At 34.0% G+C, this 16,525-nt stretch overlaps 1 long non-coding RNA gene across 1 annotated transcript in view; it reads left to right on the top strand.

Annotated features, from left to right (window-relative positions):
* The window catches only part of LOC309660198, a 483,439-nt gene extending 474,232 nt beyond the window's left edge, over positions 1-9,207 (top strand). The window contains exon 2 of the long non-coding RNA XR_014263261.1: positions 5,414-9,207. This is a non-coding gene — a long non-coding RNA (uncharacterized lncRNA). The remainder of the gene's footprint in view (positions 1-5,413) is intronic.
* Positions 9,208-16,525: the final 7,318 nt, after the last annotated feature.

Raw genomic sequence — 16,525 nt, 5'->3', positions numbered from 1 at the left:
TTGTGGCCTTAGCACTGACATAGCAATGGATTTCCAAGGGATAAACCAGGGTCCTTGATCAACTGTGCTTCTTATAAGAATACGTCTGCGAGTGTGCTCACGTGGCTGCTGTGTCTGTTGTTACTGATTTCCAGGACTCTCTTATTGGTGGCAAAATGCTCCTAGGGTCTTAGAGTAGTGATGAGGTCAGAGACTGGGCTGTGTCACTTGAGATCATGAAAACGCATTAGAATTTTGTGAAAATTTCTGTTGTCCACTGACATCATGGGAGTAAGCTACATGCCACCTCAAACCTAATTCAAGGGGCAGGAACTTTCTCTGAAAGTTTCTGTAGATGTTATTCATATTAAGATATCTTTCCATGAAACATCCCCAGTAACTTAGCTTATTCTCTCACTATGTCAACCCAAATTAAAAAAAAAAAAAAAAACATAACTAGCTTCCCTGCCTTTTGAATAGCTCCCTGTTTTTTGTTGTTGTTGTTGTTTCTTTTTGTTTTTGTTTTTTTGAATAGCTCCCTACTGCTTAAAATATTTTTATGACTCTGGATATTCTGTTTGTGATTTTTAATGTTATGCCATTTCCCTTATACATGTAACCTTCAGCCAATATACAGGAAGTCCTACACTGACTAAATTTAGCAACAGTTGTTAGATACTATAGTAGGAATAGTTCCAAAAATATACATAAGATACAGTGTCAGCACTCCCGATGTTTCCATCTGTGTTGATTATACAGATCTACCAAATACCTTCAATTTGTTTTTTTGTTTTCTTTCTAAATCTTATTATTTTAGAAATAACATGTTTTGCCATTAATGTCCCCTGCCTTTTGTAACATTGTCTTCAAAGATGGCAAATATTTGATATAATTGGACTAGAAACATTTAGAAAATTTAGACAGTTGGTTAGACTTAGATTCAACTATGATTTATCAATTTAATAGTGTGATACAAGGTATTTATAAGAAGAGTAGAATGATTTTTTCAAATGGAACTTTTTCTATTGTCAGTTTATTTTAATTATAGAATATATTCTAGACAGTATTTGTAAGAGATATTATGAACTGTAGTTTACTCTAGGTACTGAAGAGAAGGCATAAATAGTAAAATACAATGGAATAAGCCCATACATCTTTTTTATGACAGAAGATTTTATTTACTCTGTTCCTTAATTTCTTCTTGTTCTGGTCCTTGGACTTTGGGAATGTTACCACTATTAAATGATTAGATCTGAAATCCATGCAAATGTCTTGTAAACCTTACTTATTAAATATTTGTAAAACAATATATGTGCACAGTGAATTGGCAGGATTACTATATCATAACTATAACTGTAAGAGAACAGCTAATTCTTTATAGCAATCTCAAAAAGTCACAGTCTCAAGTCTTAATTTCTTAGTAACCTGACATCAGAGAAAATTCCACAGTGTAATGAAAATAATTACTTACCACACATTTTAAAACCAATAGCTTTTAGGTAATATGAAATATATAATATAAATTCCAGAAAAACACAATATAAGATTAATTAGAATAATTAGATTAATGGCATAAAGCATTCATGCTCTTCTAAAAGCCAAGTCAAAAACAGAACACACAAATAACAATGAACTCCTTAAATATATACTTCCATGAAAAATTAAATATAAACTATATTAAATATGAATGCACAGCTGGTTCAATTTATTTCAACCTTGCACATTGATTTCTATTAACTTTGCTTTTCTTCCTCGCTTTTATTCCTGCCTCCTTAGTGGTGCTTCTTTTCGTGGGTGGTTTATAATTCAACATTATATTCAGTGAAGCATATGGCTCCTTTTATATGCACAAAATGAAATGCATGTTTGGGGACTACATAACCAAATATGAGCCTCTCCTTATATCAGAGTATTATTTTCAGAAATCTCTGTGAGGCTGCAGCTACAACCACATCTCTCACAGATCATCAACACGGTCAAATGCATTTAGGAAGACAATCAAAGGGGCGTAGGCAATTTCAGCAGCCTAGAAGAGTTTTGACTGTATTTTTAAGTGCTAGAAAAGACTTTCAGGATATTTTAGTAGTGAAGAAAGCCCCAAAGTATTATATTCATTATTTTCTCACTTCTCTGGGTTAAATCTGCCACAAAGAAGAAATATGATTCTACATTCTTCATCTTGCAACAATCAGTGTAGGAAACATATTAACGCTACCTATGAAAAGAGTAAGAATTGTACATTGAATATGTTAATATTCCTAACTCAATGATGAATACAAGAAACATACATAAAAGGAAATAATTCTGTGAAATTGTATATGAAGTCATGGACAAAGTGATATAAAGCAAGTCTAAGCAAAACTAGAAGGTGAATCATAATTTTGTTATCAGATAAGGTGAAAGCATAAAATAAAACAAATCATTAAACAAGAAAAAAAAGGCATTTTCTAAAGTTAACAGATACAACTTAAAATACAGTAAATTATGAGTCATAGAACACAGGAGCAATGTCAATTTCAGAAGTTATAAGAAAAAAATAGAAATATTCAAGTAATTAATTCATTTTTTAAGTTGAGGTGTATTTTACATGCTGTGAAATTGGCTTTTTGTGTTCATAGTTCGATGAGTTTTCACAAATGCAAACAAGTCATGTAACCACCAGCTCAATCAAGATGTAGAACAGTTCCAACCAATCCTGCTCCCCCCAAATCCCCACCCACCAAACCCTCATGCTCCTTTGTAGTCACCCCCTCCTCCCTGGCAATCATTGATCTGTTTTATGTCTCTATAATTTTGCCTTTTCCTGAATGTCATATAAATGGAATCATACAGTATGTCACCTTAAAAGTTGAGGCTCTTTTCACTTAGGATAGAAAATGCTTTGAGATTCACCCATGCTGTTTCTTGTATGTAGTTACACTAAATCTCATATAAATGGATCCCATAAATTTTCCCAGAGATTCTTATTCTATAGGTTGGGTATAGGGCATGATTAATAAATTATCTCAGATTATTTGATGCAAAAGGGCTTTGGAATATACAGTGAGAAGCCCTGAAACAGGCAAAAGTAAACTTCCCCAAATTAATGCAGAAGACTGTTTGCAGGTATAGTTAAAGGAGTAAAGACTTAAGCCTTCTGACACTCTGTCTATTCCCAAGGCTAACAGAACCTTGAGGAAGCATGGATCCTAATTTTATGGATAAAGGTCACATGTACTAATTCGACATTCCACTCTAGAAGGGAGGGTTGATCATTAAACCACAGATCTCACATTTGGCAAAATATGATTGTCTCTTCAGAAAGGCAGTGTTCATTTGTTACAAGCAATAGGAATGTCTGTAATTAGAGAAGTAAAGGAGGTGTATTAGAATTATTTTATTTGTAATAAACTAGCTAAACAATATAATTTATCAGCTCTTGTATCTGGAATGTTCAGGATTACAATTGACAACAGGGACAACTGGACCTAGAGATTCAAGTATTTCTCCTTTTATCTCTACCTCTTGCTCTCCTTGCCCTCTGTTATGGATTGAATTGTGTCCCCACCCCCTAAAGAAAATGGATATATTGAAGTCCTAACCCATAGTACCTCAGAAGGTGACCTTATTTGGAAATAGGGTTATTTCAGATGCAATAAGTTAAGAATAGGTCATGCTGAAGTAGGATGAGTCCCTATTCCAATTTGACTGGTATCTTTATAACAAGATGGCCATGTGAAGACATGAACACTGAGAGTACCATGCGATAAAGGCAGAGATTGGAGTCATGCAGCTACAAGGGAGGGAATGCCAGAAGTTGCTAGAAAACTAGAAACTAGGAAGAGGAAAGGAAGGATTCCCCTATAGGTTTCATAGAAAGCATAGCCTTGAAAACACCTTGATTTCAGACTTCTAGCTTCCAGAACTGTGAAAAAATAAATTTATCTTGTTCTAAGCTCCCACTTTGTGGTATTTTGTTACAGCAGTCCTAGGAAAGTTATATATCCCTGTACAAAAAAACTGAGTTTTTTTCTACCTCTGTCAACTTTATTCTCATGTACTGAAAATTGGTTTTCTTCTGAACCAGAGGGAAGGGGGAGTCAGGAATCATGATCACAGAATGTTCCAGGTTTACTCACCTCCACTTTTTTCTTTTGTTTTGTTGTGATCCCCAGAGAGACATGAGAATTTCCTGCATATTGTCTCTGTATATAAAACTCAGGGGAAGAACTATGATTGGCCAACCAATGTGATTGTTATCAGCATGACTGAGATACTTGCTGTCCTCTATGACAAGAAGGGGAGGAAGGCAGAGTGATTTACAGGTCCTCCAGAACTATAGGGAGTAGAGGTGTGTAATGATGAGGGTGAATTTTGAGAGAGGAACTTCTACAAAATTGCATTTTTTGTTCTGAAGGGTTATTGAGCATTCAAAGTAGAGATATACAACTAGATAGATAGATGGATGTATATGTTTATCTATGACATAGATATATATATGCACACATAAACAGTAAAACAAATGCATTTTTACACAAATTCTAAGATTCTATACACATCGTTCTACTGTTATGATATATCAAGAAAGTTGATGATCAAATGTATCATTATCTACATTTATAGATAAACCCCATTGAAGCATAAAGCGAGGATCTTCTTTTACCCTGAGAGCAGAGTCTGATGATGGTAAGCTTTGAAGTCAGAGAGACTTGGATTCTAATCTGACCTCTGCTGCTTGTCATCTGTGTGATCTTCATGATTAATTCGCCCTCTTAGAACTTCAGTTTCTTCTCCATGGCAGTGGCTTTTGGGAAGATCAAATAAGAAGCATAAAGCCTTTAGCAGAGTGTATGGAAGTTTTAGTAAGTGGCTAGCAGTTGTCAGCTAAATTTTTTTATCATTTTAATTTCTCATTTACAGATTAGGCCATTGCTGCCAAGAGGACTATGGTCTTGTTTTCCTGGTCATGTGTGTATGTCTGAAGTCAGGAACAGAAATGAGGAGATAAACCTGAGGGGGAGGGATTTGTCATAGGTTTGGGATAATGGGAAAATACTACCATGAACGCTGAGGTTGATGATGTAGAGCAGCTCTCCTAACTGTAGAGGTTTGGTCAATTACAGCCCAGATTGTTCTTGGTAGACCCACAGAGCTAAATTTGGTAATGGACAATTTCACATCAGAGCAAGTCCCCTTATCCAAGCTTAATGTCAGAAGCCATTGTAGAAATGGGTTAAGTAGCCTGTATGCTCTACTGTCTCCCATGAGCTCCCAATGTCTAAGATGTAACAACGTTCACTTAAACTACTTAAACTATCTATTCTTGCTAACCATGGGTGATGCTCTGTTGTCATGGGAAACCAGAGGTGAAAGGTTAATTAAAGCAAAATCTGTTTCAGTCTCCAGAGAAGAATTTGGGCTTAAAGGCCTAACACTTTTGGGTGAAAAAATTTAGCCAACTTTTTAACTTCACTATGACTCAGTTTGTTTTGATAATTGAGTTAATATGTGTTCACTTAGAAAAGTGTGTGAGATATAGTAAGTGCTACATAAGTGATAACTCTAATTTAACAGGAATAAAGATTATCATCAAGAAATATAAGAAGATAGACTTAATTTTGAAAATTACCATAATTAAAATGAAACATTAATTCACTCACACAGTAATACATTTGCATAAATGATCAAGGTAGCATCAATTGATTGGTAGCAAATAAAAATTAATTTAGAAAATGTTTTGCATAAATATATAAGAACAGTTTCCTAAATGTTACTAAAATAAGGGAGTCGATGAGCTATCACTAACCACCCATTTAAAATGGCTGTAATTATTACAGTTGGCAATATCAAGTATCTGTTTTGAAAACACCAGGAAACTGGCACACTGCTGCTGGTAGAATTGTAAAATGGGGCAACCACTTTGGCAAACTGCTTGTCAGTTTCTAGAAAGTTAAATCTACCCTAATTACATGATACTGCAATTCCACTCCTAGGCATTTACCAAAGAGAAATGAAAATATATGTCCACAAAACCATGTGTACATGAAAGTTCATAAAAACTTGGTTCATAATAAAAACTGGAAATAACATAATGCCCATCAGTGTTAGAATAGATAAATTGTAATGAATTTCTGTAAAGGAAATACTTCTCAACAATAATATGACATAAACTACTGATGTACTCAGTATGAATGAATATCAAAAACATTTTGCTGATGACAAAAATTTCATACAATTTTATTTCATTTACATGAAATTACAAAACAGGCAAAACCAATCAAAAAGAAGCTCACTGGTTACCAGGCTCCAGAGAGTGGAAATATTGACTGGAAATAGGAGTGAGGGTATATTGGGGATAATGGAAAAATTCTATATTCTGATCAAAGTGATAGTTACATATGGGTGTATGCATATGCATTTGACAAAATTCATTGACCTATACACTTAAAATGGGTGTACTGTATTATACATAATTTAAACCTCAATAAATGACAAAAAAGTAGGACTATACCCAATATTAAAGATGAACTAAGACAAATAAACACTTTTTACATTTATTTGCTCTGTGATAGGCAAGAAAAAAAACTGGGATCGATGATAGTGGTTCTAACTCCGTAGAGAAATCATTGTATGAGGCAAATTAGGAATATATAAACTTTCATTCATTTTATTAGTAAAAATCACCTGGCTCCATAGCATTTTCCAGGTATTTCTGAACATGTTTTCAAAAATTGTCTTAAATATTTTAGGAATTGGCCCACATTATTATCTGTCCCTTGGTTTTCTCAGGCCATCAGACTACTTTCTCTATTGATGATGGTTGCGAGATAACCACCCCGTATGGAGCACAGTAATCATCTCAAGAGTTGATGTCGCAGGATGGATCCTTTCTGCCTGTGAGGGAAGAATGCTGATTGCATATCCCTGTCACTACTCCATTTCAAGTATATAGCAAAACATTTTCTATTCCTCCTAACAAAGAAAATAGATTATATCTTCTATTGAGAAAGCTAAGAAATATGGCAGTGAATTACCAATAGAGAGTAACTTCTGAGCACTAGGGATTTTTAGGGGTCCCCCCCCAATACAGAACAGTTCTGCTGTCTACCCAGATCCTGAACAAGCTGAGATACAAAATAAGGAGTAAATATCAAGGCCAAAATATTACCTTTATTATGGATAGACCCAGGTAGGAGGATAGATTAGCATAGAAACAAAATGGACCCTCTAAGGCAAAACTAGGGAGACTAAAGCCAGGCTGTCAGAGGTGGTACTGATGTAGGTCAGTGAGGTTTAGAGACCAACATATCACACAGAGAACACATATTCTCCTAGAGCAAGCTGTTTCCCAAAGTAAAAAGCATCCGTTATTGTTTCCAAATTTCCAAATCATATATTTCTTTCCACCATACAAGGGACAAATAAGAGAAGGAAAGTAGAAGGAAACACTAAGAGTGGTAAAATAGTATTCCTCCCACGGAGAATATTTTAATTTGCCCAACAAGATCCAGTCTCTACCCTTCTCCATCCTGATGCATATTCCAAGAGGCTGAATTTATGGACTAAATCAACAAGATTCATGACTCTGAACCTATTGGGTTTAGCTAATGGGAGGCACTGGCAGAAGATAGGAGGTATAGGGTTAAGGTGGCCAGAGGCTTCATTTCTCTGCAGAAGTCTAAAGCTCTTGTCACCCTTTCCAAAGCTCCAGCTCCACTTCTTTCTCTGGATTAAATAATATTTTGCCCCTGACCCTTCTTTCCGATGCATAATAACATCTCCCATGGTTTGCCCTAACCCCGGCCACTCAGGTAAATAATCCCTCTGTTAGACAACTCATGATTGCCTATTAGAGCAATCTGGTTTTTTGCCAGCTACGATATTAAAATGGCAGTTTGTTCCCAGTTCTCCTCATTAAAACACAATCAAAGCCTAATATCCAGACCCTCTCAGGATCCTCTTATTCATATGACAGAGAAAATTTTAGACACGACGACAATTAACAGACACAATAGAAATTTGGATATTTGACAGAACATAATGATATGCCAATGGAGAATTGGTTATTAATATGACTAGTTTATTAAGTATTTGGTGTCAAATAAGGAAAATAGAAAGTTCTTTTTAAAGTCAGTCTGATCTTCTTACAGTTGGCCTGTAGTCATGATATCTCGATAATTTACAATTATGGTAGACTGCACCAGTGTTTTCTGGATGCTTTAATTTAGCCAGTGCTGTAAAAAGAATGCAACTTTGTAGGGTATTTTACATTCTTTGTTTTAGGTTCCAAGAAATGTGAACATCATTCACTCAAAACCATAAGTTCCTCAAGATATATTTTTCTTTGAACCAGTTTATAAAGAATTGCATAGAAAAGGTCACTTCATGTGATACTTTGTAGATCCTCAGATAAGCTATCTTATTTAAAAATACACATTCTCCTTATCAGATATTGCTACTATGAATTTAAAAAAATGATATATACAGACAGAAGGCCAACAAAACAATATATCTTGTCTTTGCCACACCAATTACAATACGGTTGGAATGATTAAAACTTCAAATGCAGACAAAAGTAAAGAACATTTTTATTCACAAAAAGACATTTTAAGTACTTTGTAATTTTAAACAACTTTAGATGGTGTCAATTTCCATCCCCTTAAGGCAGTTTCAATTTGAACATTATCAAGTCATGCAGGTTGTGTTTCCCTTCTAGACTGAAGTTAAATAAAATTGTTTCATTACCATATCCACCATTAAATTGCAGGAAACATTAGCATCTGTTCAGAAGTGAAGCTCTCCTTGGGGTCATGTACTGGAGAATTCTGTGTCCTAGTGAATCTGAGAGAAGACTTCAGATCCCCAAAATGTCTCCAAAGTAATTTACTTTTTAGCAGTGGGAAGCCTTGATCTGAGGAAGAGAACTCTTTGAAAAAATTTCAGTTTAATCACAAAAATTAGTTATTTTTATCCAAGTCACCATTTAGAGCAGCATTTTGTTTCTGTTCTATAATTGCAGCCCCAAATGATTCACTTAATAGATGAGATAGACTGAATGTGTATGTTTATTGAACAGGTTATCCGAAGAGATCAAAGAAACAGTATTATAGAGACTAAGTTAAATAGTTTTTGCTTAATTTTTAATAGTAAAAAAGACCGTAACCTGGAGAAGTGTGTAAAAAAGCTAAATATGGCCTAACAGGAAGTAAAAGAAGATGCAGCAGATAGACAGCTAGCTAAAATATATATATATATAAAAAAAAAAACACTGAAATTGAAATCAGAAAAGCAGTTTCTTATAAGTCTGAATGTTAATTAATTCCTGTCTGAATGTTGGCAAGTTGATTTTGTATTCTCTGAGTCTGCTTTCTCATCTGCTTGAAGAGAAACTGTTCTAGATGATTTCTCAGTTTCTGCTCAAAACTTACATCCTGTAATTCTACTGGTAATTAAGTTATTAAAAGGTAACACAATTAAATAGAAAAAAGAATATATTCTCTATCCTGTTCTCTTTCTCTTTCTGCTTTGATTTTCATGGAAATTGATAGTGATGGAAAATACATAAAGTAAGTGATGATAGCAGGTATAGAAAATTTTAGAACTTGAGGACATATAATTAAGTATTTAGTCCCTCATTCATTGACTATAATCACTTAGTTTAGCCATAGTGGTTTCTTTCTAGTTCTTAGAAAGTATATTGTTCACCTACTTACCTAAGGGCCCTCCAACTGTTACTGGAGTGCATTCTCTACAACCCTTCTTCACCTATTAAAAAGGTAATCCACATTTAAATTATGAGTCTAAATGTCACTTATTCAGGACAAATGCAACGATACTACCATCTTCCTCCCACTGTTTATATTAGTTAATTCATTCATATATTTATCATGTATTTATAAGGAAATTTTAATCGTATCTGTGCATTTCCTATTGATGCTTTAGCAAATTACCACAAACTTAATGGCTTCAAATAGCACTAATTTATTATTTCACATTTCTGTATGTCAGAAGTCTGATACAGGTATCATCTCAGGGCTAAAATCAGGGAGTCTGCAGGACTGTGTTCCTTTCTGGAGGCTCTAGAATGAGAACTGTTTTCTTGCCCTTTCAAGTCATTGACAGAATTTGGCTCCTTGTGGTTGTAGAACTTAAATCCCAGTGTCCCTGCTGGCTGTCAGGTAAGGAGAGTTTCTAGCTTCTAGAGACCACCTACACTCCCTGGTTCTTGTCTTCCTTCCTCTGTCCCCCATCTTGAAAGCCAGCAACTGTGGGGCCCGTTTCTCTTACACTGCAAATCTCTCCTTCCTTTTCTTCTAATTTACCTTTTTCATGCAGAAAAGGTTCCCAGTTTTAGGAACTCAGATGATTAGATTAGGCCAGCCTAGATAATCCAGGATCATCTCCCCATCACAATGTTCTTAACCTTAATCACATCTGCTAAGTCCCTTCTGCATTATAAGGTAACATTCTCACAGGTTCTTAGGACCTGTGATGTCTCACAGAACATATTAGGACATGTATTAATCTGGTTACTACAATGTTGAAGTAACCAAAAAAAGATTAATATCTTTTTAATAGAATGCTGTACCCTTTGAAGACTTTCTAAACCTATAAGGATATGTTATTTGCATGAACATTATAATTTATAACAATCTAGTTTAGATTAATAGCAATGTAATTTCAATAATATTTAAAATTTGCCTCTATAGAGCTATGTTCCACCATTCCTTTATGCTATTTTTAATCACAAATCATATCTTTATACATTATGTGCCCAAAAACCTAGATTTGTAATTAGTATTTTATGCAATTTTCTTTATAAAATTAAGAACACTGCTTTGAAAAATGAAAACAGTGAAGCCTAGGGAGGTGTAACCTGTCATAGTTGAGTGCAAAGTGCTATGGAACTTACATTTTTATACCTAAAATGTAGTGAGTTTCTAAATTGAAAAAAATCCACTAACTGCTAAGGAAAATGGATGAAAATAGATCAATATGTAGAAAGTTATCATGATATTTCACAACACTTAAAACAATGGCCTTATACGGGGGGCAGTGGGGAGAAGTGCAGAAGAGAAGGAGAGAGAAAGAAAGAGTAAGAAAAAGAGAAAGGAAGGTAAAGAGAAAAAAAAAGAGAGAGAGAAACACATACAAAGGATAATAAAACAAAATGACTTCAGATTTTGATGGGAAATTCTGGAAGCCAGAAAACATGAAGCAATGCCTTTGAAATTAAGAGAAAAAAATAAATAAATAAAAGGAAACAACATTTGGGTTAAAATTCAATACCTAAGCAGTCAATCAAATATGAGATGTTAAGAGAACACAACCTAAAAATTATTACCACTCATGTAGTCTTTCTCGAGATGCTAAAATGGAAGTACCAAATTAAGGAAGGCATGGGATAAAGGAAAAAGGGGACAGAACATTCTCTCCTGGAGGGAGGTTACCAAAATGAATGGAGTTACCAGAATGAGAGTAATTAGTAAAACCCAGCTAGCCACCTTCCCAGATTAGAGCTGATAAAATTGCTTGCTCTTGTACTTGAAATTGATAGAGGGACTTCCCTGGTGGTCCGGTGGTTAAGACTCCGTGCTTCCACTGCAGGGGACACGAGTTCAATTCCTGGTCGGGGAACTAAGATCCTGTATGCAGTGCGGCACAGCAAAAAAAAAAAAAAAAACAAAAAACCTGATAGATTATTTGATGGAAAACAGCTTTACAAAAGTTGATACTATTGGTGAATAAGCTGAAAGTCCTTCTCTCTGGGAAGGGAGAAATGGATGAAGTGAGGAAAGGAAGCTGTTGTTTTTATAACAAACTTATTGAAGCATTTGACTCTTAAAATAATATGCATATATATTTATGAAAAAAAATTTAAAAAGAAAAAAGAACAGCATAAGATCTTAAAATAAGAAAGTGCATGTCCCTTATTCAGTTGAATAAATCAAATTTATAATTGCAAAGTAAGTGTATTGCAAAATGAAATGCTGAAGTACTTAAGCAAACTGTTCTTATGGTTATGTAAAATGTTGGAATGGTAATCCATCTAAAAATTAAATACAGCATCACAGATAGACTGATTTTACCCTCAGTTCTATGTATTGAATGAAACCTTCTTAACTGCATGTACAGTATTTAATATTTTTGAGGCAAAATATTAATACATGATCCTTATGTCAACTTGACACAGACAGCTGAACTGAATGGTGTCAGGTTTATTATACTCTAATTTCATGAAAATTACAAAAAATATGTTTAGGACAATATTTGAGTAATAATTATTAGGCATTTCAGTAAAATAGGCAGACTCATTTGTCTTTGATTTTGGAAAAGTAAAATATTAGAAGGTTTATAATCAGAAATAACAGTGTGTTTCGTTTAGGTGTCCAAATTTCTATTTATGCATACCACTGTCGACTTAAAAAACACGCACAACCTAAAGGTTGAGAGTTATGTTTCGTTCGGCGGAAATTTTTAGGACTTCAAGCCCGGGAGACAACGTCTCAAGTAACCCTGAGAGATCTGCTTCGAGTAGGTGAGGGGTGGAGCCAGGTTATATAGAAGTTTTGCAACAAAGGGCAGGTAGCCCAAACATCAAAATATTATTGTTAATTCAGGAAAACCAGATATCTCAAGTTAAGGAATTTAGCGCTTTTCTATGTATGGGAAGATGCAAGAGTCTGCTCAGTGAAATCATTCCTTTGACATGCACCTCAGCTATCTGGGGCCAGTATCCTGTGATTTCACATCCTGAGTTTCCTCAGGGCTCACCCTAGGGAATGGCTGCAGTCTGATGGCTGCTAGATGGCAGGTATTCTTCTCCTTCCTGAGTTCCGTCACTGTTGGTGGTTGTCCAGTCGCTGATGACTGTGACATCCTTTGTTTACTCACATGGCGGGCAATATTCCATTCATCAATACTTATTCTATTTACTCTCTAAAAAATTTTTTCTCCCAAAAAGATTCCTTTAACTAGCTTATGGAATCTTAAATCATATTAATTATATAGTAAATATTCAAAATAGTTTTCTTATACCAAGATGTTATGTCTTTCAGTATAGAGTTGTATCTCTCCTTGAGCTTAAAGACGTACTCATAAAAATATTTCTAGAAACCATTGTGAATTTTCTATTTTCCAGTAAATTTTCTTTGAAACCATGATACAGAGTTAAACAAGAAAATGCTGGCTTTCTTTGCAGGTAAACTCCTGTTGCCCAATGCTGCTTCCAACTTTTCCTTTTCACAGGTGTTGATCCATGATGAACATTTCATACCCTAAAATCTGTTTTAACCGTCTACTTTTGAGACTCTGATCTATGAGACCATCCTATCAAAAGTAGTATCTTCTGGCACTTTCTGTCTGTGCAAATATTTATTTCCATTTTTAGAGTTTATCACGAGCACAAATGCCATCTGCTAAAATACCAGTGTGGTTAGTTGCTGTTTGTAATTCTATTTGCCCATATTATTTATGCTATGAATTTTTTAATTTAACTGAAAAGAATCCATTAGCTCTATGAACCTTTTATTACCTTCAATAAATTAGTACTTGCTAAAGATATTTTCTCATGTAAAATAAATCAATATACAATATTACCCTTTGGAAATGACCCAATTTCGTTCCTTTTTATGGCTGAGTAATATTCCATTGTATATATGTGCCACATCTTCTTTATCCATTCATCTGTCTATTGTGTCATTTGTAGAGATGTGGATGGACCTAGAGACTGTCATACAGAGTGGAGTAAGTCAGAAAGAGAAAAACAAATATGGTATATTAACACATATATGTGGAATCCAGAAAAATGGTACAGATGAACCGGTTTGCAAGACAGAAATAGAGACATAGATGTAGAGAACAAACGTATGGACACCAATGGGGGAAAGCAGGGGGCGGGGCGGTGGTGGTGGGATGAATTGGGAGATTGGGATTGACATATATACACGAATATGTATAAAATAAATAAGTAATAGGAAAAAAAATTACCCTTTGGATGTTTTTGATGCTAAAACATGCTCAAAAAGAAGTTTTTAAGGACCCCTTCGAATTTTTCGGTTCACAGCAAATTTCTAGTGAAACCATGGAACAAATTAATGTAGACATTGACCAGCTTTATGGGGATTTTGTGGAACTGGGTTATTCAGAACTATTATATGCTGTGCTTTCCATTCCAAGAAAGTAATTACCAACCTCCCAGTTTTTCAGTATTTCGGATGCGTTAAGTTCAACTACTAGTATGCATTTAGTTTTGAAATTACAGTGAATTTCCTGAATGTTTCTCAATTTGTGGGTTTGTTTGTTACTGTCACAACAGTTGTCCATCCCTATAGTGGGGGACATGTTCCCCAGCTGACAAAATTTCCAATTTTGATAGGCAGATTACTCTGGTATCATCCACACCTGACCTCTGTAGAAAATTTATTTTCTTGATTTCTCTAGATGAGAAGTTGGCAAATGTTTTCTTAAAGAGCCATATAGTAAATATTTTAGGCTTGCTAGACAAGAGAAAAAATTTAAAGTATTATGTAGGTACTTATGTAGGTACTTTTTATTATTCTTCAGTATTTCCTGTTGAACTTGATAGATTCCCAAGAGTATTTTCTTCTAATTATTTGTCTATAGAATATATAGAACTGGCTGTTAACAGCTATGGAAACTAAGTATGGGAAGAGAGCTGGATGACTCACCATTAAGTATGTAAATATTCACTAAATTCAATCTTTTCAGTATTTTTACTCAAAATATGCAAGACTTCCTCAGTTGAGAGAATTCTTTTTTTTTTTTTTTTTTGGCATGGTATTGCCAGAGGTTTTCCATTTTATTGGTTTTTATAAAGCTTTAATTTTAGCTTTGCTTTGTTAACTGTCACTATTTTACTTTTATTCTCTATTTTTAAGACAAAAAGTATAGAATGATCTCTGCTCTGTGATGCAGCTCTATTGTCTCTATTTTGATTTGACCATCCATAGACAGTGGCAGAAAACTGAAGGATTACTTTTCAGTTTTTAGCAGTTACCATCAGAGAGAAGCCTGGGTACCAAACCAAGTTACATATTCAAGTTTGCGTGTAAACTATGATTGTGCTACTGGTTAGGCCCAGGGCTCCATATTGTTTCTTTTTTATAAGACAAAGGTAAATAAGAGCATGTATTTTGAGTGACTAATACATGAAAATTAATGAATATTTAGCGCATTCTTTAAAAAGTTATGTCATGCACGGCAGGTGGTAATTAATAATTAAAAAACTAGATATAGTAGTACTTACAATTATATGGCTTGAATCTCTTTATATAAGTCAGAGCTTCTAAAAATAAATAATTCTCTATTAAGCTTAAAATCTAAACTTTTACATATATCTTGAAAATAATTAAGTTTAGTATTAGACACTCCCTAAAAGGTAAAAATGTAAAGTGGCATGTTGATCTTTATACTCATCAGTAGTTTAAAATTTTATTTAACACATTTATAAAACCCTGGTGGATTTTAAAAGCAATTCATAGTTAATAAGTTGAATCCATAGGAATGCAATCCAAAAGGGTATCATTGTTATTATTAAGAAAATAACTTATTTATATATTAGACATTGGCATGGCATATTATTAGATTGAATACATATCAGAAAAAAATGTGTCTTTCTTAATTCATTAGCTAAAATATCAACAGTACAATTTTCAGATTTTTGCAATATATTAAAAACCATTAAGATATATTGAAGAATACAACCATATGACAAGTTAGTGTTTTGAGCTTTAAAGATCAAAAGGATATTAAAAAATGAAACATTTGATGACATAAAGAACAGTAGCTCCTTTTACAATCACAGGTTTTGTCAAAAAGTAGCTCCCTAGTGTTAAATGCAATTTTGTTGATTTAAATATTTTCTTCTCTCAAATCCAGAAGTCACTCAGTATGTTCAGAATTAATACAGGCTTTGTCTGAGAATATTAATTAGTTTCTTAGAGCATTTTATTGCAACTTGCTGACTATAATCAAACTGTCTAGAGACTGAATAATAAAACACAATAGCATGAAATTGTTAATTTAACCAATTAGCTCATTTCTTTTTATGTGTTTATGAGGCAGTGTTTTTCATACAACAAGATTTTAGCTTTGCTCTTTGGATAAGCTTTTAAAAATCTGCTGGCTCTTGAATTTTAAGTTATTGGAATGCACATATAAGTCACTTGTAAGTCTTAAAAGCATGTGTTATACAAATAATCACATGTCCAGATTTTATCACATTTAGTTAAACCTTAAAAAGTTGATTTAGAAAATGTTAAATTTTTTTTAGTTTTATGTTTTTTTTTAAATCCAGGACAGCTTGTATTTACATATAAATTATGTAAGCATAACAAGTTATAAAATATACTTGCCCGTATTTGATAATATGTGGAATAGAAACCATTTCTGGTGTAATCCTTGTACTTCCACTGCTTTTATTCCCACCTATCTTTAAGAACCAGGGTGGCAGAGATCTTGAAAGCTTTACTAATGTCTGCATAAGCTCAGCTTATGGGGCTTACACAGCACCTGAAAATAACAGACACAAAAAAACATTGGTTAA

This window comes from Balaenoptera physalus (genome assembly GCF_965194825.1).
Source record: "Balaenoptera physalus genome assembly, chromosome: 4".
NCBI lineage: Eukaryota > Metazoa > Chordata > Mammalia > Artiodactyla > Balaenopteridae > Balaenoptera > Balaenoptera physalus.
Note: the sequence above shows the minus strand (reverse complement) of the source record. Positions and strands in the feature narration are given on the sequence as shown.